Source organism: Tupaia chinensis, unplaced genomic scaffold (genome assembly GCF_000334495.1).
Source record: "Tupaia chinensis unplaced genomic scaffold, TupChi_1.0 Scaffold146837_1, whole genome shotgun sequence".
Taxonomy (NCBI): Eukaryota; Metazoa; Chordata; class Mammalia; order Scandentia; family Tupaiidae; genus Tupaia; species Tupaia belangeri.
Genome location: NW_006206691.1, coordinates 2,989,551 through 3,012,154, shown reverse-complemented (window position 1 = coordinate 3,012,154; position 22,604 = coordinate 2,989,551). Strand labels below are relative to the sequence as shown.

General features: G+C 40.7%; 1 pseudogene; it reads right to left on the bottom strand.

Moving 5' to 3' along the window:
- Window positions 1-21,606: 21,606 nt before the first annotated feature.
- Window positions 21,607-22,143, bottom strand: LOC102471865 (40S ribosomal protein S10 pseudogene; annotated as a pseudogene).
- Window positions 22,144-22,604: the final 461 nt, after the last annotated feature.

The following is a 22,604-nucleotide window of genomic DNA, read 5'->3' as shown; positions in this document are numbered from 1 at the left end:
ATAAGCTGTTAATTAAATGTAACCTATTTAGATTTACCACCTGTGAGGTTTTTTTTTTTCAGACGTTTTTGCTATAGGGCACGTGTGCTCACCAGAAAGAGAGAGACAGAGAGATAGAAAGCGAGAAATCACCCCCCCCCCAGGGAAGATGACCACACCACAATCCCTTCTCCTCCATTCTCCTCTCGGGATCTTGGGCACGCACGCACACGCGCCTAGCGTGAGTTTAAGACACCAGGTCTGGGACTCAAACTGAGGTCAACTACATGGGAGTTCAGCGACATAGCCATTATGTTAACTGCTGGTCCTGAGATTTTTTTTTTAAATGTATTCCAAGAACACATGGTTTTTCTCCATGAACCCTCAGATTGAACTGTGTTCACAAACAGGATAATTTCCTAGGTAAATTTTTGAGCAGGAAAAGATGCCTCTTTCTCTGACTTTTGAGTATCTTTTTTTCTAAGATGTTCCTTTTGCTTTCCATCTCCTACGGTCACTGCTAGGGCCTTCTAGCTTCCTGAGAACCACTTTCTGAGGCTTTATCTACCACTTCCTGTCCCCTACCCTTGGTCCTGCCTTGGCCCAGCTCTCAGCCCCAAATTGAGCACTTTCCTCCTGATGGCTCTACTATGATCTAACTTCTCCTTCTTTATTCTCTGCTAATGAACCTGAGCAGCTCTTCCATTAGGTGTCAACCATACACAAGGAGATGAGTTATGGAAAAATGGCATCAAAGTATGAGGTTATAGTGGTGCAAAGAATTCTGAAATCCATGCATAGCTTTCTTCATAATGTGTACTTTCCATAAACTTTTAGATTCCTGATATTTCATTCACACAGTTCCTAAATCAAATTGCATATAGTCTATGAGGACTTGCACTGAGTACTAGCAGGATGGACTGAAGCTAAGATGACTTTCAAACCTGCCCTCAAGGGAACTTATCATTTAATGAGGAAATAAATGATTAGAGCATAGGGAGCTGGACTCCACATGACCCTCGTGGTTTGAGTTCCAGTCAAGTGGCCGTGTGTGTAGGTGCCCCAAATCCTGACAGGATAGAGTTAAGGAGGAAAGGGGATTACAGCATGGCCATGCCCTGCTGAGAGGGGCTTTCTCTCTCTCTGTGCCTTCTAGAATTTTTCTTTTTAGAAAGGAGATCAGGCCGTGGCACGATGGTTAAGACGGCTGGATCCCACATGGCCAACTATACAGTTTAAATTCTGGACCAAGAAGCTTGAGAAACATCCTAGGCATGTATACATGCATTCCCCAAATCCTGAAAGAGGGAATAGTGGAGAAGGAATTCTGGCATGACCATCCCTCATGGGAGGGGGTACTTTCTCTTTCCACTTCTCCTTCTCTGGCAAGTACATGAGCCCTCTGGCAGAACTTAAAAAATAAATTAATAAAGGAAGATTTTAAATAAAAGAAACACAGAGGTTAAACAACTCAGATAATTAAACAGAACTGAAAAGCATTTGAAAAAAATTGAAAATAACAGACACTTCTTAAGCTGTTTTGTTTCTCTCTGTTTCTATCCCCTCTCCTCCCCTCCCTCCATCCTTCCCCTCCTCTTCCCCACCTCCCTGCTTCATCTTCTTCTTCCTCTCTTTTTTTTTTTTTTTTTTGTTTTTTTGGCAATTTTCTCAGTCTTTGTGGTGAATTTTTCTAGGCCAGTGACTCTTTTACGTCTGAGATTTGATTTTCTGTCTCCTCCATTCTCCTCTCGGGATCTTGGGCACGCACGCACACGCGCCCGGCGTGCCTTTTAAGCCCCCGGTTCCGGGACACGAACCGCGGTCGACTATGTGGGAGTCCAGTGACATAGCCATTACGCTAACTGCTGGTTCCCTTCTTCCTCTCTTTTTAATTTGCCAGAGGACAGGTGTCCTTGCTGAATATAGAAAAAGGAAGAAGAAAAGCGAGAAAGCTCCCTTCATGAGGAATCATCAATTCTTTTTCCTCTACTCCTCCTTCCTTTCAGGATTTCAGGCATGCATGCACATGTGCCTGGCTTGTTTTCCACACTGCCAGCTCCAGGGCATGAATCACATAGTAGGAAGCTAGAGAGCTAACTGCCTTAACCATCATGTCACAATCTGACCCATTAAGTATCTTATAGAAGACAATTGGTATTTAAAAGTCTTGTTCCATTAATGACAGCAAAAACAACACAACTATGTTATCAAAAATAATTTTCAATCCAGAGAAATTATTCAAACATGACATGAAATGCCTATCATCTAACACTTCTGTTTTATTTTAGCCATACCTAATCACCATAAAAAACATTTTGCTAAAAGGAATACATTGGAAATGTTCAAATAAAATCCCCAAGAACTATAAACATTATCAAGCACCCAAGATACCTTGGGTTTTCATGGGAAAATAGGACGAACAAGGGCTTCTCCTCGGAAAGCAAGTTATAAACTGCAGGAATCCAGGGACCTATTCACTTTCTATCTGCATCAGAATAAGAGAAAGCTTCTTTTCATTTGCATAAAGAATGACACCTCTAAGGTCAATCACTCCCCAGGTGCTCAGAACAGAGAAAAAAGAAAAGAAAGGATTGTCCCTTTGAGGGCACAGGAATTCAGTGCGTAAGAACAAGTCATTCGGTAAGTCAAGTGCTCCCCAAATACTGAACGCAGGTGGAAGTAATGAATTGCTCTGCCCTCCTCCTCACAGTGAAGGTTTTGAACGGGTGATCATTTCTAATTCTCCTCTCAGCTCTATTATACTAGTTCTTGCAGGGCATCAAAAGCCTGCAAAGGCCGGTGTAAGATCCCCCCCATGCTGTTTTGAGTCAGGAATAGAAAATCATACTATTTAAGTGTTCTGCCAGAGGTTTTCGTGGACAAGGAGGGGAGCGAGTCTTGAAAGGGTCAATAGGATTCATCTATGAGAATAGCCAGGAATTTGTAAGAGAGCAATCAGGAACCAAGGCTTGGGGTACATTCAAGGAAAGTTAAAATTGACACAGAGGAGCCAAAGGAAGTAGGAAATAAGCCCATCAGGGCTTCTGGAAAGGAAGACAGTTCTGTTTTGGGGAGAGCTGTGATGACTACAGCGTGCTATGGAGAAGGTGCCAACATTATGGACAGCTTCCTGTCAAGAGAATGAGTAATATGAGCATTTCAAATAGAGGGAGCAATTCAGACAGGCCTCTTCTCTCAAATCACGACATCCTAAGTATCCCGTTGGGAAAGGACAATTTCCAAAGAGTGGTGCAATGATGACTTCCGTACAGACATAAAAATTAACATGTGCTAAAGATTTTATATAACTCGGTTGACGAGGAAACTGGTAAGATACTACGACCATTTCAACAGACATATTTTAGGTCTAGACTCCTAAAATGAATATGCAAGTGGAGGCAAGCTGACTTTTTTCCACAGTGAGGAGGGAAGTCAATTGACAGAATGTGCATGTCTGTAGACAAGAATTATTTTGTATTGTTTCCAGCTACAGTTCACAGTGTTTTAAACGAGCTCAACACAATGACAAACAAAATCAAGTAGACTAAAATAGTGTGATCTTAGCAATGACAGTTTACTTTGAAGTAAAAAAAAATTTTTTTGAGAGATTTTTGCTATAGAAAACATGCACTCCACGGAGAGACAGAGACAGAAAGCAAGAAATCCCACCCCAGGGAAGATGGCCATGCTGCAAACCCTTCTCCTCCATTCTCCTCTCTGGATTCTGGGCACACACGCACATGCTTCCGACATGTTTTAAGCTGCAGGGTCTAGGACTCGAACCATGATTATGTATGAGGAAGTCCAGCGACATAACCATTATGCCATCTGTTGGCTCCAGCAAATTATTTTTTGCTATGCGGCTCTGCCTACTTTAAATGTAAACTGTTTTTATGATTCTGGAATTCCAGAATCTTACTCCAATTTTTTTCTGTTGTTCATTATTTTTATTTAACTTTATTTATTTATTTGCTTATTTAGAGTGAGAGAGAGGGAAAATGAGAAAGCAGGTCATCAGGTCTGGGACTCGAACTGCAATCGGCCATGTGTGAGTCCTTAACCACCACGCCACCTGCTGTTCCCTCAATTCCATTCTAATTCTCCATCTATAAACCTAGTTCTCCAATGTAGAGTTTCTAACACTAAGCCCATAATGGCTAACAATTTGTAATTACTCACTAAAGTCTCTATTTTGAAGTATACATAAATATCAAAGCTTTTCAGAAAACTGCTCTGACAGTATATCGGAGTAGAGAGCAGTGTGGTAGATAAGAGATGGCATCAGAAGTGGAGGAAGGAGGCAAAGTAGGGAGAGGCAGGGAGTGAAGGGAAGGGTAATGAAGAAGAATTCCTGAGGAAAAAATGTCTAATCTGAAACTGGAGGGACGGGATTCAGCTGGAAAATCAGGAGGGTGGGCAGGCACCAGGCAGAGAGAACAAGAACTTCAAGGTCCCAGACACTTAGGAGTATGGACGAGTGGGAGAATTTGAGTAATGGTGTTGGGATATAGTCAAAACTGAGGAATAGGAAGAGAAAACAAAGAAATTAGCATGCAGACATTAAAAAAAAATTCCTGACAATCTTTTTAAGTAACGATTGACTTGGTATTCTCTCTAATATATAGGGCTGATATTAAGAAACGCTTTCCAGGAAGAAAAAGTTATGGCAGAGAAGAAATCCCTGGAATCGAGTATCTCAGTTATTCAAACGAAGAGTCAATGTTTGCAGTTCAATAAACCCATTGAAAAACTCAAGGAGAAAAAAATTCAATTAAATTACTTAACAGAATTTGGCCTGGACTATCCAATAATAAGATGAAACCCATAACTATTTCCTGGATATTAGGTAAAAAGGAAAAAAACTTCTAGATTTATATCATTGAAATTTAGTATGTTTCTGATGTCAAAAAATGCTAGATAGGGACCAGCAGTTAGCGTAATGGCTATGTTGCTGGACTCCCATGTAGTCAACCGTGGTTTGCGTCCTAGACCTGGTGGCTTAAAACTCATGCCGGGTGCATGTGTGTGCATGCCCAGGATCCCAAGAGGAGAATGAAAGAGAAGGGATTGCGGCATGGCCATCCCCCCTGGGGAGTGATTTCTCGCTTTCTGTCTCTCTGTCTCTCTGTCTCTCTCTGTCTGGCGAGCGCATGTGCCCTATAGCAAAAATCTCTTCAAAAAAAAAAAAAAAGCCAGATAGACATATAGATAGATCTATATAGATAGGTAGATTTTAGGATTGGAGAGAGAGAGAAAAAGAGAGAGAGGAGAGAGAGAAGAAAACTGATGCCCTAAGGAGAAGAAATTTGCCCAAGGTCATATCCCCAGATAGTAGGTAATAACTAGACTTCTAGTCCTCCTACATTCATTGCAAACTCTCTCCTCTACCAAGGGAAATCCTGCATTAAAGGAATGTAATCTTTTTACAGGGGATCTCATAGACTTTAATATGCTCCCGTGGTTGTATACCTATACATTAAAAAACGTTCTGTCAATTTTTTAAGCACTTTGACTGTTGAATTAGTGGAGGAACTAACTCTCAAAAGGAGAACACTTGAACACTCACAGAGGAGAGCCTTATTTCACGCTAAGCTATCTTCTTTCCATAGTCATTTGTCCTTCCTTCCTTCCCCCTTTGGACACTAATACTGATTGTTTTTTGCAAACAAGCATCATACTCAGAAATGCTAATAAGTTGGAGGTAGTAGTAATAAATTAGCATTCCGAGAGGCATAGAAAACAGTAGTAGTATACAAAAATAGAACAGCTTCCCCCTATGGGAGCTTTAGTCATGAGTTAGCTTCAGACTAAGGAAGCAGCACTAAACTTTGATCCATGGCTGATCAGAGTTAAAGTTACAGAACAGAGATTATGGCAAAAGAAGTAAGATGCTCACATCTCATCAATTTGCAATATCAGCACGTTCCTGGCACCTCTCTCTTTAATTCTAATTGGTTTTCATACAGTAAGAATAAAAATTGGAACACAACTAAAATTGTTAGATATTTATCATGGCCCAGGTACAATTTAAAGCACTTTCCATCCAGTTAAGTAAATATTCCATAGGCTAGCCCTGTCCATCAAGTGCAGAGACCATCATCCATTTCATGTACATGAGGAATCTGAAGCCAAACTACATCGCTAACTGTAGACTCAAGATTCAAAGACTGGGAGTTCTGTGTTTACATAGAATATTCTAATAATTCCCAACTAAGCCATCTTCAACCATGTTTTCCTTGTCACACCTCCAGAAAAGCAAGCTGAATTTCATGCTACTGTGAAGTTGAACAGATTAGCATTGATTTGAGATCAGGGGGTAAAAATCTTAAAGCAATGATAAAGCAAATCATCAGAAACAACCCTCAATTTCACAACATAATGGAGGATCTTCCTTATGGGAAAATCTGGTGGTGAGAGGGACTGAAGCAATGGGATGGAAAGGAGGAGTCAGGGATTTCTCTGGTCCCTTAGAATAAATGTTTTTTTGTGGGGGGAGTCAACAGGTGCCAGTTGTTAAAGGGCAGGACTTCTACATGGCCACCCACGGTCCCAGACCTGGAGGCTTGAGAATCACACAGGGCATGTGTGTGTATGTGCCCAAAATCCCAGGAACAGAATGGAGGAGAAGGGATTGCAGCATGGCTATCTCCCCCCGAAGGGTGATTTCTCACTTTCCTTCTCACTGTCTCCTTCTGTCTCTCTCCAGCAAGTACATGCACTCTATGGCAAAAAACTTAAAAAAGAAATAAGAGGGACCAGCATTTAGCATAATGGCTATGTCACTGGACTCCCACATAGTCAACCACGGTTCACGTCCCGGACCCGGTGGCTTAAAACTCACACTGGGCACGTGTGCGTGCATGCCCAAGATCCCGAGAGGAGAATGGAGGAGAAGGGATGGTTGTGTGACCATCCCCCCTGGAGGGTGATTTCTCGCTTTCTGTCTCTCTGTCTCTCTCTCTCTGTCTGGTGAGTGCATGTGCCCTATAGCAAAAACCTCTTAAAAAATAAATAAATAAAAGAAATAAGAAAGAGAATAAAAGTTTTGCAAACATATCTGCTCTTTAGCATCAGTGAGTAAGTAAAAAAAAAAAAACAAACAAAAAAAAAACAATAAAAAACCAGAACAACTCAGCTTGGTTAGCAAATGGGAGGCCTAGGCACTGCCCTTGTCCTCACGGTGGCAGGAAATGAGAGTGCAGTGTTTCTGCTTTCAATACCTGATCACAATGCTGAGGCTGACGGCGAGAACGCCAGGTACTGTCCCTTGTGATCATGGTCACCATAAGTGGAGGGTCACTGCTTAGACCCCTGACGTTGACTGAGGTCGAGACAGCAGCTGCTTCCCATCTCTGCCGTCTCTACCCCACAGACAGAATTGCAAAACCGTGCTCAAAGCCAAAGGCAGGCACGCATCCCTGGTTCATCCGATTCCGTGTTGTCCATATTGAACCCTTGTCCATTTCCATTTATCACACCCGTCTTCACAAAGCTGCATGTTGTTTTACTCCTGCTTTAACCTGTTTCAGAAATGCTGACCTTGTTAAGGCCAGTCTTTCTTGCATGCTTTTTTGACATTTAGTTTTTTTATTCCAGTTGACAGAGCAAAGTGTTAGGTACAGATTTAATAGATAACTCAAATTAGTCATTCCCAAAACAATTTTCTTGCTAATTGGCCAATTATTTTATTTCATATTGATGGGGGAAAGAATAAATCCACCTCAATTACAGGGTGAAAGGGAAAAAAAAATCAAGTCAATTAATATTTGACTTCAATACACATTTATAAAATAACTAGAGCTGTTGGTCTGCTTCATCCCCATTCATACCTACCAGCAAATGGAAAATAGGAAAAGGGGAGTGTGCACAGACTCTGTGAAGTATGAATCGCTGGGGGCTAGAACCGGTAATTAATGATCTTAGAAGGAATATAGCTACAACGGAGAGAATGAGCCAACCCCCACTGAGTTAATGTATATCTTTCTCTTAGATTTCAAACATACTTTTTCTTTGCTTTTACTTTCTAGAACTTTTACTTTTTAATAAAAAATGTATGCTCCTACTGTATGCACTTGTTTCTTATTGCTGCTATAAAAAATTATCAAACTATGTGGTTTAAAACAAGACAAATGTATTTCACAACTCGGGAAGTCACAGGTCCTGAATGAGTCTTATGGGCTAAAATCGACAAGACTGCTTTCCTCCGAAGTCCTCTCAAGGCCATCTATAGTCCTTGGCTTCTGGCCTTTCCTTCTACCTACAAACTGTCACATGTCATCTTCAGCTCCTGTTGTTATATTTCCTCTCTAATTCTAACCTCCCACCTTCCTCTTAAAATACTTGAGATTACAGTCCGGCAGGTAGTATGGTGGCTAAGGTGTTGGACTACAACATGGTTGACCATGGTTCTAGTCTCAGATCTGGTGGCTTGAAACTCATGCCAGATGCATGTGTGTGCATGCCCAAAATCCCAAAAGGAGAATGGAGAAGGGATTGTGATGTGGCCATCCCCCCTGGGGAGTAATTCCTCACTTCCTCTCTCTCTGTCTCTTACTCTCTCTCTCTCTCTTTCTCTCTCTGGTAAACATATATATATCTCATGTTAAAAACAAACAGACAAACAAAAATCTTGAGATTACATTGAACCCACCAAGATAACCTAGAATAATAGCTTCATAACAAAATCCTTAATTTAATTCTGTCTACAAAGTTTCTATGCCTTGTAAAATGACATATTCATAAATTCTGGGGATTAGGATATAGACTTTTTTAAAAATAATTATTTTTATTATTTTAACTTTATTTGTTTTATTTGACCAGAGAGGGACAGGGTGAGAGAGCGAGAGAGGGAAAGTGAGAAAACAAGTCACCAGGTCCAAGATTCGAACCATTGTTGGCCATGTGGGAGTCCAGTGCCTTTAACCACCATGCCACCTGCTAGTCCCCAGGTTACAGACATTTTTAGAAGACCATATTTTTCTTTTCCTTTCTTTTCTTTTTTCTTTTTTTCTTTCTTTTTTTTTTGGAGAAGTTTTTGCCATAGGGCGCATGCACTCGCCAGACAGACAGAGAGACAGACAGAAAGCAAGAAATCACCCCCCGGGGGGGATGGCCATGCCATGCCACAATCCCTTCTTCTCCATTTTCCTCTCTGGGATCTTGGGCATGCACGCACACATGCCCAGTTTGAGTTTTAAGCCAGCAGGTCCAGGACTCTAACTGTGCTCGACTACATGGGAGTCCAGCGACATAGCCATTGTGCTAACTGCTGGTTCCAAGACCATATTTTTCTTACCACAATGGCTTACCTTAAATTTTCACCAAGAAACACTCATGAGTTTTATACATTGTACCAGCCTGCTCTCCCATCTATCCCTCTCTTCTGCTCAGCTCTATAGCACTGGAAGTCATATTCCAAGCCCTCTTGCCATTCTAGCTTCTAGATAGGAAGGGGAAGGCAGCTGTGGAAGGTTAAAGGGCTCAGGGAAGAGAAAAAACAAGATATTTCTCCTTTCTCTCTACTTCCTTCTTGTATTTTGGTATTGGCTGTATCCCCTCCATCTCCAGCCCCTGATAAACACCTCTATTAAGCACTCAGATACCATCAGCCCCAGCTTTTATCCTGTTGTCTCTTTTGCTCTAGGATTTGTGGCACCTTGCTGAGAGTTAATAAACTCTGAGTTTTACCCCATCCTGTATATCTTTGCAGCGCTTTCATTACCTGCAGTAACCTTGAGTTAAATTCCCTCTCTCTAAAAGATCTAGGGATTTCTGTTTTATTAGCCAAACCCTAACTTATACGTCCACCCAGGCAGAGTGTAGGCTGATGAAGTTACTCAGGGCTTAGTTGTCCCAAAGAATGGGGACACAAGCATTCTGACTCGCCCACTCCCCAATTTGGGAAACACTACCCTGCCCTGCATAGAAGCAGCACATGACTAGGCATGGATTATGTTTGTATTTATACTCGATTCTTCCTTGCATGTCTCTAGAACGATGCTTGTAAGCGAGTCATGAAATGAGCATGCTGTATTTGATCTCTTATGTCACATTCTCTGGATTGTGCAAGTGACTAAAATAGCAAAGCTGGTTTGACAGTGCTTAAATGAGATCATTTTATCTGATGGCTATGTGGGAGGTGTTAGTTTCCTCTTTCATCTGTCTGAGATCTGAATGAGTCTACCTACTATGATGGATAGTTTTACATGCCAACTTAACTGGTAAAAGGGATACCCAGATTCCTTGTAAAGCAATATTTCTGGATAAGTCTGTGAAAGTGTTTCTAAAAGAAGCTGGCATTAATAGTGGACTGAGTAAGGGAGACTCACCCTCATAGTGAGTGAGCACTGTGCAATTAACTGAGGATCGAGATAGAACTAAATGAAAGAGGAAATGTTAAATTGCTTGCTCTCTTCTGGAACTGGGACACTCTTGTCCTGTCTTTGGGCAGCAGAATGCCAAGCCCTCTAGCCTTTGAACTCTGGAATTGAAGCAGGCCTTGAGCTTCACCATTGGCTTCCCTGGCTCTTGAGGTCTTCATACTTGGATTTGGCCATGCTACCAGCTTCCCTGTTGCTCAGACTTACACATGGCCTATTGTGGGACTTCCTAGTCTCCATAACCATGTGAGCCAATTCCCTAATAAATATTCTCTCGTCCACCTGCCTATCTTTAAAATTGGTCTGTGTCTCTCGAGAATCCTGCCTAATACTCCTACTTACCCAATATTAATTCAACTATAAAGGATATTGGGATCATTTGAAAAGTAAATGATGGCTCACATGGACATTAAAATCATCTTTTTAATTAGAGTTAATGTCAAAGTTCTTCAAGACAAACCAAAGTTGCCACTGAGGTACAAGACTATATAGTATTCTTTTTTTAAAATATAGTTAATCACTGTATGTCATTACAGTATGCAAACTGAATTTTCCCAGAATGAATACACTATATATTAGTTCAGTTAAAGATATTATCAAACACATTATCATCAATGATGGTCTTCCATTTTTGTGTCCATTAAATGTTCTGCTTTGGGACCAGCAGATGGCATAATGGTTATGTCCCTGGACTTCCACATGATCGACTGTGGTTTGAAGTAAAAAAAAAAAAACAAACAAAAAAAAAACAATAAAAAACCAGAACAACTCAGCTTGGTTAGCAAATGGGAGGCCTAGGCACTGCCCTTGTCCTCACGGTGGCAGGAAATGAGAGTGCAGTGTTTCTGCTTTCAATACCTGATCACAATGCTGAGGCTGACGGCGAGAACGCCAGGTACTGTCCCTTGTGATCATGGTCACCATAAGTGGAGGGTCACTGCTTAGACCCCTGACGTTGACTGAGGTCGAGACAGCAGCTGCTTCCCATCTCTGCCGTCTCTACCCCACAGACAGAATTGCAAAACCGTGCTCAAAGCCAAAGGCAGGCACGCATCCCTGGTTCATCCGATTCCGTGTTGTCCATATTGAACCCTTGTCCATTTCCATTTATCACACCCGTCTTCACAAAGCTGCATGTTGTTTTACTCCTGCTTTAACCTGTTTCAGAAATGCTGACCTTGTTAAGGCCAGTCTTTCTTGCATGCTTTTTTGACATTTAGTTTTTTTATTCCAGTTGACAGAGCAAAGTGTTAGGTACAGATTTAATAGATAACTCAAATTAGTCATTCCCAAAACAATTTTCTTGCTAATTGGCCAATTATTTTATTTCATATTGATGGGGGAAAGAATAAATCCACCTCAATTACAGGGTGAAAGGGAAAAAAAAATCAAGTCAATTAATATTTGACTTCAATACACATTTATAAAATAACTAGAGCTGTTGGTCTGCTTCATCCCCATTCATACCTACCAGCAAATGGAAAATAGGAAAAGGGGAGTGTGCACAGACTCTGTGAAGTATGAATCGCTGGGGGCTAGAACCGGTAATTAATGATCTTAGAAGGAATATAGCTACAACGGAGAGAATGAGCCAACCCCCACTGAGTTAATGTATATCTTTCTCTTAGATTTCAAACATACTTTTTCTTTGCTTTTACTTTCTAGAACTTTTACTTTTTAATAAAAAATGTATGCTCCTACTGTATGCACTTGTTTCTTATTGCTGCTATAAAAAATTATCAAACTATGTGGTTTAAAACAAGACAAATGTATTTCACAACTCGGGAAGTCACAGGTCCTGAATGAGTCTTATGGGCTAAAATCGACAAGACTGCTTTCCTCCGAAGTCCTCTCAAGGCCATCTATAGTCCTTGGCTTCTGGCCTTTCCTTCTACCTACAAACTGTCACATGTCATCTTCAGCTCCTGTTGTTATATTTCCTCTCTAATTCTAACCTCCCACCTTCCTCTTAAAATACTTGAGATTACAGTCCGGCAGGTAGTATGGTGGCTAAGGTGGTGGATTACAATATGGCTGACGGATTCTCACATGGTCAACAACGGTTTGAGTCTCAGATCTGGTGGCTTGAAACTCATGCCAGATGCATGTGTGTGCATGCCCAAAATCCCAAAAGGAGAATGGAGAAGGGATTGTGATGTGGCCATCCCCCCTGGGGAGTAATTCCTCACTTCCTCTCTCTCTGTCTCTTACTCTCTCTCTCTCTCTTTCTCTCTCTGGTAAACATATATATATCTCATGTTAAAAACAAACAGACAAACAAAAATCTTGAGATTACATTGAACCCACCAAGATAACCTAGAATAATAGCTTCATAACAAAATCCTTAATTTAATTCTGTCTACAAAGTTTCTATGCCTTGTAAAATGACATATTCATAAATTCTGGGGATTAGGATATAGACTTTTTTAAAAATAATTATTTTTATTATTTTAACTTTATTTGTTTTATTTGACCAGAGAGGGACAGGGTGAGAGAGCGAGAGAGGGAAAGTGAGAAAACAAGTCACCAGGTCCAAGATTCGAACCATTGTTGGCCATGTGGGAGTCCAGTGCCTTTAACCACCATGCCACCTGCTAGTCCCCAGGTTACAGACATTTTTAGAAGACCATATTTTTCTTTTCCTTTCTTTTCTTTTTTCTTTTTTTCTTTCTTTTTTTTTTGGAGAAGTTTTTGCCATAGGGCGCATGCACTCGCCAGACAGACAGAGAGACAGACAGAAAGCAAGAAATCACCCCCCGGGGGGGATGGCCATGCCATGCCACAATCCCTTCTTCTCCATTTTCCTCTCTGGGATCTTGGGCATGCACGCACACATGCCCAGTTTGAGTTTTAAGCCAGCAGGTCCAGGACTCTAACTGTGCTCGACTACATGGGAGTCCAGCGACATAGCCATTGTGCTAACTGCTGGTTCCAAGACCATATTTTTCTTACCACAATGGCTTACCTTAAATTTTCACCAAGAAACACTCATGAGTTTTATACATTGTACCAGCCTGCTCTCCCATCTATCCCTCTCTTCTGCTCAGCTCTATAGCACTGGAAGTCATATTCCAAGCCCTCTTGCCATTCTAGCTTCTAGATAGGAAGGGGAAGGCAGCTGTGGAAGGTTAAAGGGCTCAGGGAAGAGAAAAAACAAGATATTTCTCCTTTCTCTCTACTTCCTTCTTGTATTTTGGTATTGGCTGTATCCCCTCCATCTCCAGCCCCTGATAAACACCTCTATTAAGCACTCAGATACCATCAGCCCCAGCTTTTATCCTGTTGTCTCTTTTGCTCTAGGATTTGTGGCACCTTGCTGAGAGTTAATAAACTCTGAGTTTTACCCCATCCTGTATATCTTTGCAGCGCTTTCATTACCTGCAGTAACCTTGAGTTAAATTCCCTCTCTCTAAAAGATCTAGGGATTTCTGTTTTATTAGCCAAACCCTAACTTATACGTCCACCCAGGCAGAGTGTAGGCTGATGAAGTTACTCAGGGCTTAGTTGTCCCAAAGAATGGGGACACAAGCATTCTGACTCGCCCACTCCCCAATTTGGGAAACACTACCCTGCCCTGCATAGAAGCAGCACATGACTAGGCATGGATTATGTTTGTATTTATACTCGATTCTTCCTTGCATGTCTCTAGAACGATGCTTGTAAGCGAGTCATGAAATGAGCATGCTGTATTTGATCTCTTATGTCACATTCTCTGGATTGTGCAAGTGACTAAAATAGCAAAGCTGGTTTGACAGTGCTTAAATGAGATCATTTTATCTGATGGCTATGTGGGAGGTGTTAGTTTCCTCTTTCATCTGTCTGAGATCTGAATGAGTCTACCTACTATGATGGATAGTTTTACATGCCAACTTAACTGGTAAAAGGGATACCCAGATTCCTTGTAAAGCAATATTTCTGGATAAGTCTGTGAAAGTGTTTCTAAAAGAAGCTGGCATTAATAGTGGACTGAGTAAGGGAGACTCACCCTCATAGTGAGTGAGCACTGTGCAATTAACTGAGGATCGAGATAGAACTAAATGAAAGAGGAAATGTTAAATTGCTTGCTCTCTTCTGGAACTGGGACACTCTTGTCCTGTCTTTGGGCAGCAGAATGCCAAGCCCTCTAGCCTTTGAACTCTGGAATTGAAGCAGGCCTTGAGCTTCACCATTGGCTTCCCTGGCTCTTGAGGTCTTCATACTTGGATTTGGCCATGCTACCAGCTTCCCTGTTGCTCAGACTTACACATGGCCTATTGTGGGACTTCCTAGTCTCCATAACCATGTGAGCCAATTCCCTAATAAATATTCTCTCGTCCACCTGCCTATCTTTAAAATTGGTCTGTGTCTCTCGAGAATCCTGCCTAATACTCCTACTTACCCAATATTAATTCAACTATAAAGGATATTGGGATCATTTGAAAAGTAAATGATGGCTCACATGGACATTAAAATCATCTTTTTAATTAGAGTTAATGTCAAAGTTCTTCAAGACAAACCAAAGTTGCCACTGAGGTACAAGACTATATAGTATTCTTTTTTTAAAATATAGTTAATCACTGTATGTCATTACAGTATGCAAACTGAATTTTCCCAGAATGAATACACTATATATTAGTTCAGTTAAAGATATTATCAAACACATTATCATCAATGATGGTCTTCCATTTTTGTGTCCATTAAATGTTCTGCTTTGGGACCAGCAGATGGCATAATGGTTATGTCCCTAGACTTCCACATGATCGACTGTGGTTTGAGTCCTGGGCTAGATGACTTAAATTCATACCAGGCATGTGTGTGCGCATGCCCAAGAACCCAAGAGGAGAATGCAGGAGAAGAGATTGTAGCATGGTTACCCCCTTGGGGATGATTTCTCACTGTCTATCTCTGTCTCTCTTTCTGTATCTCTGGCAAGCAGATGCACCCCATAGCAAAAATCTCTCTAAAATGAGTAAATAAATAAAAAATAAATGTTCTGTTTTCCTTTTTTCCCCTTGATTCCCTTCCTCTTACACTTTCTCATTTCCCATGCTCCTCCCACACTGTCTCTAGTATCCACAGTTGTTTTTCTCTGCTTTCCTACCTTCCAATATTTTAGTTTCTGCCACAGAGTGCAGACATTCAGTATATATTGAGTAAGGACATACAATGCCTCTCTTTTATAGTCTGGCTTACTTCACTTAGCAGTTAATTTTCCATATTCATCCACTTTCTATCAAATGCCAGGGTCTTGTTTTTATGGCTGAGTAATAATCCATTGTGTATGTATGCCACACTTTTTCAATCCATTCATTGGTTAGTGGACATTTCAACACTGTTCCATGTCTTGGCAATGGTGAATAATGCTGGAATAAACATGGATGTGCAAGTACTTTTCTGATTGAGTGTACTCCTATCCTTTGGGTAGATTCCTAGGAGTGAAATTGCTGGATTGCATGTTAATTCTATTTGAACCTCCACAGTTGTTGTACTAGCTTACATTCCTGCCAACAGTGTAGGAGAGTTTCCTTTTCACCACAGTCTTGCCAGCACTTATTACTTATTATTTTTTGTAATCATAGCCATTCTGACTGAGGCAAGGTGGTATCTCATTGTGGTTTCAATTTGCATTTCTCTTATGATAAGTGATGTTGAGCATTTTTTTGTATACATTTTGGCTGTTTGTACATCTTCCTTAGAGAGTTATCTGTTCAGCTCTTTTGCCCATCTTTTAATTGGGTTAATCTTTTTGGGGGAGCAGGAAGTAAGTTGCTTGAATTCCTCGTCTATTCTGGTTATCAGTCCCTTATCTGAGGCATAGTTTGCAAATACATTCTCCCATTCTGAGGGTTGTCAATTCACTCCAATTATTGTTTCTTTTGATGTGCAGGAACTTTTTAATCTAATGTAGTCTCATTTGTCTATTTTTGGGATTAATGCCTGTACTTTGAAAGTCTTATTGAAGAAGTCTTTACCTAATCTGATGTCTCCAAGAGTTTCCTCTCTGTTATACACCAGTAGTTTTACAGTTTAAGGTCTTAGGTTAGAACACTTTTATTTGAGAGTTATTTATTGAGTAATATTTATTACTATTGTTTTTATTATTATTCATTTTACCAGAGAGAGAGAGAGAAAAATGAGAAAGCATAGCTCCAGGTCCGAGATTCAAACCATGGTTAGTCATATGGGAGTCCAGGACCCTAACCATCACACCACCTGCCAGCCCCAGGATTATATATTTGATCCATTCGAGGTTGATTTTTGTTAATAATGAGAGATAGGAATCCAGTTTCATCTTTCTGCAGGTGGGTACCTTATTTTTTCAGCACCATTTGCTAAAGAGATTTCTTTTCTCCACTGGATTGTCCAGTATTCTTGTTTGAAAGTCAGTTGGCTGTATTTTTGAGGGTTTATTTCTGGAGTCTTCTGTTCCATTAGTTTACATGCCTGTTTTAGTGCCAGTACCATGCTGTCTTGATTATCGCAACTTTCTATTTTATTTCGGGCTCAGGAAGTGAGATGCCTCTTATGCCACTCTCTTTGTGCAATATTGCTTTGACAATATGGAGTCTTTTATGATTCCAAACAAATTCTATGATTGTTTTTTCTAAATTGGTGAGAATATCTGTAGTGATTTGACTGGGATAATATTAAATTTGTAGATTATTTTGGTTAGGATTGACATTTTGGTTATATTAATTCTTCAAATACAGGAATAAGAGATGTCTTTTCACTTTTTGTTTCATTTACAATTTCTTTTTTTTAGTTTTTTTATAGTTTTTCTTGTAGAGGTCTTTCCCTTCTTTAGGTTAAGTTTGTTCCTAGGTATCTTATACTTTTTGTGACTATTGTAAATGAGATTGTTTTCTTCCAGTCTATCTCTACCTGCTTGTTGCTTGGTGTATAAAAATGCTATCTTGATGATTTTTTATGTTGATGTTATATCCTGTGACTTTATTAAACTCATTTATCACTTATAAGAGTTGTTTTTGTAAATTCTTCTTAGTTTTTTTATGTACTCATGTCATTGATGATGCAGCATTCTTAAAATGAAGGGAGACACATTTTAAACTAAATGTGACTTCCTGGCCCAGCATTCCTCTCTGTGTTGGAAATCAAACTCTTCCTTTAAAGCTCTGTAGTAAGGGACCAGCAGTTAGCGTAATGGCTATGTCGCTGGACTCCCATGTAGTCGACCATGGTTCAAGTCCTGGACCTGGTGATTTAAACTCATCCCGGGCGGGTGTGTGTGCGTGCCCAAGACCCCGAGAGGAGAATGGAGGAGAAGGGATTGTGGCATGGCCATTCCCCCTGGGAGTGAGTTCTCACTTTCTGTCTCTCTTCTCTCTATGTCTTTCTGGCAAGTGCACGCACACTATAGCAAAAACCTCTCCAACAAAAAAAAGCTCTGAAGTAAAATATTTGGTGGAGAGAGAGACTGCAAGGCGCATGGATTTCTCCAATTGTCGGATCATGGTCATATAGCCAAATATGGCACATGGTAGGATTAGGGTAGTGAGTAGTCCATTACTCCTACATTATCCACACCGTTAAAGATCATGGCACAGGGAACCAGCAATTAGCGTAATGGCTATGTCACTGGACTCCCACGTAGTCAACCACAGTTCGTGTCCTGTACCCAGTGGCTTAAAACTCACGCTGGGCGCATGTGCGTGAGTGCCCAAGATCCCAAGAGGAGAATGGAGGAGAAGGGATTGCGGCGTGACCATCCCCCCGGGGGGTGATTTCTCGCTTTCTGTCTCTATGTCTCTCTCTGGCTGGCTGGCGAGCACATGCACCCTATAGCGAAAAAACCTCTCCAAAAAAAAGATCATGGCACAACCAATAACCTATGTCATCCAAAGTACCATTTGAAAGATGTTATTTATCTACTAAAAAGTTGAAAATCTGCTTAAAATCATCCCTTGCCAAAAACACTCTGGCAAGTAGCCTAAATATGTCTCGTCAAAAGTAAAGCCCTCACTAAGTATAAAAAAAACCATAATAACCAAGATAGGTCAGAGATAAAGTCTTACACCATATTTCAGGCTCTTAGAAATCTAGTGATAATAAAGGAGAAGAAAGAGGAGAAGGAGGAGAGTGGGGAAGGGGAAGGAGACAGTAGGAGGGGGAAAAAGACTCACATCAACAAAATAGGTCACTTGCTTGAAATTCATAGAATTACTTTATATACACTCCCACCCCCCTGTCTGCAATATAAATCATCTTTATGGTAGTTTTTTTCCCCATGAAAGCTCACATTTTTGTATTTAGTATTAAGAGATCATTTGAATGGTTTTTAAAAATTAAAATTGAACAAAGCAGAAATCTATATTCTGACTCTACTTGGCGCACTTTGTTTGTTAATATTAGGAATGATCATAAAGGTTTTTCTTTGAACACATTCATTTTACAGATGAGGAAATCGGGCCCATGAAGGTGCTATGAATACCTCGAAGTTATTCTTAAAGTAAATTAAAATGGAGACTAGACATGGAAAATTCTTGAGCAAACAGATCTGATTAGGCCTCATATATGAACTTAACCTTACTTGATTTGGAAACATAAGTGGAAGTTAACTTGAACTATTTCTCATAAGTGCCTATTTTAAAGAAAAATAAAACTTAAGTTTAACCAATAAGAAGCTGCCATTCTAAGTTATACGTTATATAACTAGAGACATTCCAGCAGGATAGCGCAAACAAGGCCACTGTATGACTGTAACTAATCAAATATTTGCTTGACTTCTGTGCCTCCTATAAAAGCCTTCTCTATGCATTCCCTTGGAAGAACTCCTAATCACTTCCGGTTTGAATTTGCCTGATTCATGAATTGTAGGTTGCTCAAATACCTGTTTAAACAATTTTTTTTTTAATTGCCAGGCAGATCATCTACTTGCCAAAGAGAAAGAGAGACAGAAGAAAGAGGGAGAAAGCACTCCCCAGTGGAGCATGGTCACACCAGAATCAACTTTATTGATCCTTTCAGGCTTTGGGATGCATATGCATGCATGTCTGATACGTATTTTAAGCTGTTAGGGCTGGGATACTAACTGCAGTTGACCATCTGGGATCTGACTCCCTTAACTATAGGCTATAAGCTACTGGGCTGACCAGCTGGGTTTTTTTTTTGTTTGTTTGTTTGTTTGTTTGCTATAGGGGGGAGTACATGTATCCTCCAGGGACAGAGAGACAGAAAGTGAGAAATCACCCCCCCCAGGGGGGATGGCCACACAGCAATCCCTTCTCCTCCATTCTCCTCTTGATATTTTGGATACACACACACACACACACACACACACACACACACACACACATACAGCATGAGTTTAAAACCACCTGGTCTGGGACTTGAACTGTGGATGGCCGTGTGGGAAGCCGGTCCCTTAACCATTATGCCACCTGCTGGCCCCAGAGCTGGTCTGCTTTAACATGTTAAATTGCAGTATGTTTTAGTTTATCTTCTCCCATGACCTGGCATGCAACATGGAGTGTGAAAAGAGCTGAGACTCACGCTATAGTCACCTGTCTTCTTGCCGTGGTCTTTCAGTTAACCAAGCTTTGCAGTATAATCTTGTATGAAACTTTCAAATAAGAAAATTGGAGACATTTTGCTGTAGCTATTCCAAGTAAAACAGTCATACTGTATAAATTTGAGAGGCATGAAAGAAAACCAAGTTACCTATGAATTTGTGACAGATTAACTTCATTCCTCCTGGTCACAGTAATGAATCTCCAACTTAATGTCACACTTGGGCAATTACCCACTAGGATCACAATACTGAACGCCTAGTGTTAAGGAAACTGGAGCTGAGAATATTACCTTTGCTGGTTGATTTAAAGTGAAGCCGCACAACTGCAGCTGAGGGAATGAGTGATCGGTTCCAGCGTTGTAGTCATGTCCCAGGATACTGTGCACCTTTCTCAGCCAGGTATAATCAAAATCTAAAGTGAGCATGTAGAAACTGAAGAAATGTCCATGTTTAAGGACAAGAAGCTAAGCATGACTATGTATCCAAAACATAGTAGGTACTCAAAAGTTATTTGTTGGTTTAATTTACAAAATAGGGGACCAGCAGTTAGCGTAATGGCTATGTCACTGGACTCCCACGTAGTCGACCACGGTACAAGTCCCGGACCTGGTGGCTTAAACTCACGCCGGGCGTGTATGCGTGTGTGCCCAAGATCCCGAGAGGAGAATGGAGGAGAAGGGATTGCAGCGTGGCCATCCCCCCTGGTGGGTGATTTCTCGCTTTCTGTCTCTCTTTCTCTCTCTGTCTGTCTGGTGAGCGCACGCACCCTATAGCAAAAACCTCTCCAAAAAATTTTTAAAAATTACAAAATAGTTTATACTGTTATCATACTTTATTAGAAGCTTTATTTTACATATTTAGTTTTTGCTATAGGGCATATGCATTTACCAGGTGTGGGGTGGGGGTGAGGAGGGGAGTGAGAAATCACCCCTAAAGGGGGATGGCCATGCGACAATCCCTTCTCTTCCATTCTTCTCTTGAGTAGTTTGAGCAGGCATGTACATGTCTCTGTGTGTTTTTCAAGCTTCTGGGTCTGGGACTCTAACAGCTCGGTTAGCCATGTGGGGTCCAGTCACCGTAACCACCACCCCGTGTGCTGGGCCTAGAAATGTATAGAAATCATTTTATTTTGTGGATCTGGATATTTTTATAATTCACCATTTGTATTAAATAAAGCTTTAATCATAGAACAAATATTTAAAAAGTGAAAGAGAACAACTCATAAAGAAGGGAAAAAATGACTCAAAAACCTAGCATCCAGAGTTAAGTGCTGCTAACATTTTGCTACATCTTCTTTCAAGTTCTTTTTTTTTGATAAACAACTATTTTATTTTAAATAATTGTAACTATATATTTTATTGAAGACCATGTGTAAAAATTCATGAAAAAAGACAAATTACTTTGCACCACTTCTCTTCTTCAAAATTTCCTACTTATTTCTGTTTCAGTTTTCAGAAAAGTTTTTAATAGTTTTGTCAAGTTCTAACATAACAATAGGAGAGTAGAATTGACACTAGTACTTATTTTTTATGAATTACTTTGAAGGAATAAAAAGCATTTTATACTTTGGAGCCATTCCTTGAGGGAATGTTATATGGAATCAAAAGAGGTAGCTGTCAGTTGGCCCATATTTCTAAATGGTTTTCTGTAAGAAAAATATAACGTTGGCATGCATTTTCTATTTATATATTGATTAAATATTGTAGGCTTTATTTTAATTTTTAAAATATTTTTCTGGCTACAAGTTTATTCAACACAAAATAATCATGTCCAACTTTACTGAGGTGGCTGGTCACGTCCACGATCAAATCCGCCTCTAAACTGGAACTCGGTGGCTGACCCGGCCGCAGCCTCAGCTTTCTTGTCTGCACTAGGGGGCGCAGCACTCCGTCCGTAGGTGTCTCTGTCAGCTCCTCCTCTGTGAGTCTTGCAGGTCACTCCCCCTCCAGACCTTTGAGTCAGGGCCGGCCAGTGTCAGGACGTCTTGGTGCGGGGTGGCAGGCACGATCTCAGGGGGCAGGTGGAGGTAATCGCGCAGGTACTGGATACGCTCATTGGTAAGGTACCAGCAGAAATGTGTCCGGGCAAACTGGTCCTTCACGTAGCCTTGAGACTTCAGAGACTGCATGGCCTTCAAGACGTGAAGGTTGGGCACATTCTTGTCAGCCAGCTCCGGGTGCTTGGGCATATGGACATCCTTTTTGGCCACCATCACTCCCTCCTTAAAAAGGAGTTTGTAAACGGCAATCCGGTTCTTCTTGGGCATCAACATCGCTGCGGCTGCAGGGTTCAGGGCCGAGGCTGGAAAGCATATTATATGCTTTACATGTTTACTTTTTTAAAAAAGAGGAAAAAAATTCTTTTAAACCTTGTTTACTACTATTATTATTTTCCAGTTTGATCAGAGAGAGAGGGAAGTGAGAAAGCAAGCTACCAGTTCCGAGAGGTGAACTGGGGTTGCCACGTGGGAGTCCAGCGCCTTTACCATGTCATCTGCCAGCCCCTATAAGCAAGCATGTCCATTTCATAACCAAGAACTCCGATCGGTTAGGCACATTGTGACTAACAGACCAATGGATAACTGTATCTTGTAGAACTTATTTCCACCTACAGATAGTAAGCCATTATAACCTGACACTTAACAGGGTGGCTGGTTTGCTACTATGTTTAATTAGAAGGAAGAAGTCATTCATTAAAGAAAGAAACATACTGACTTTCGGCTGACCAAGAACTCTCAT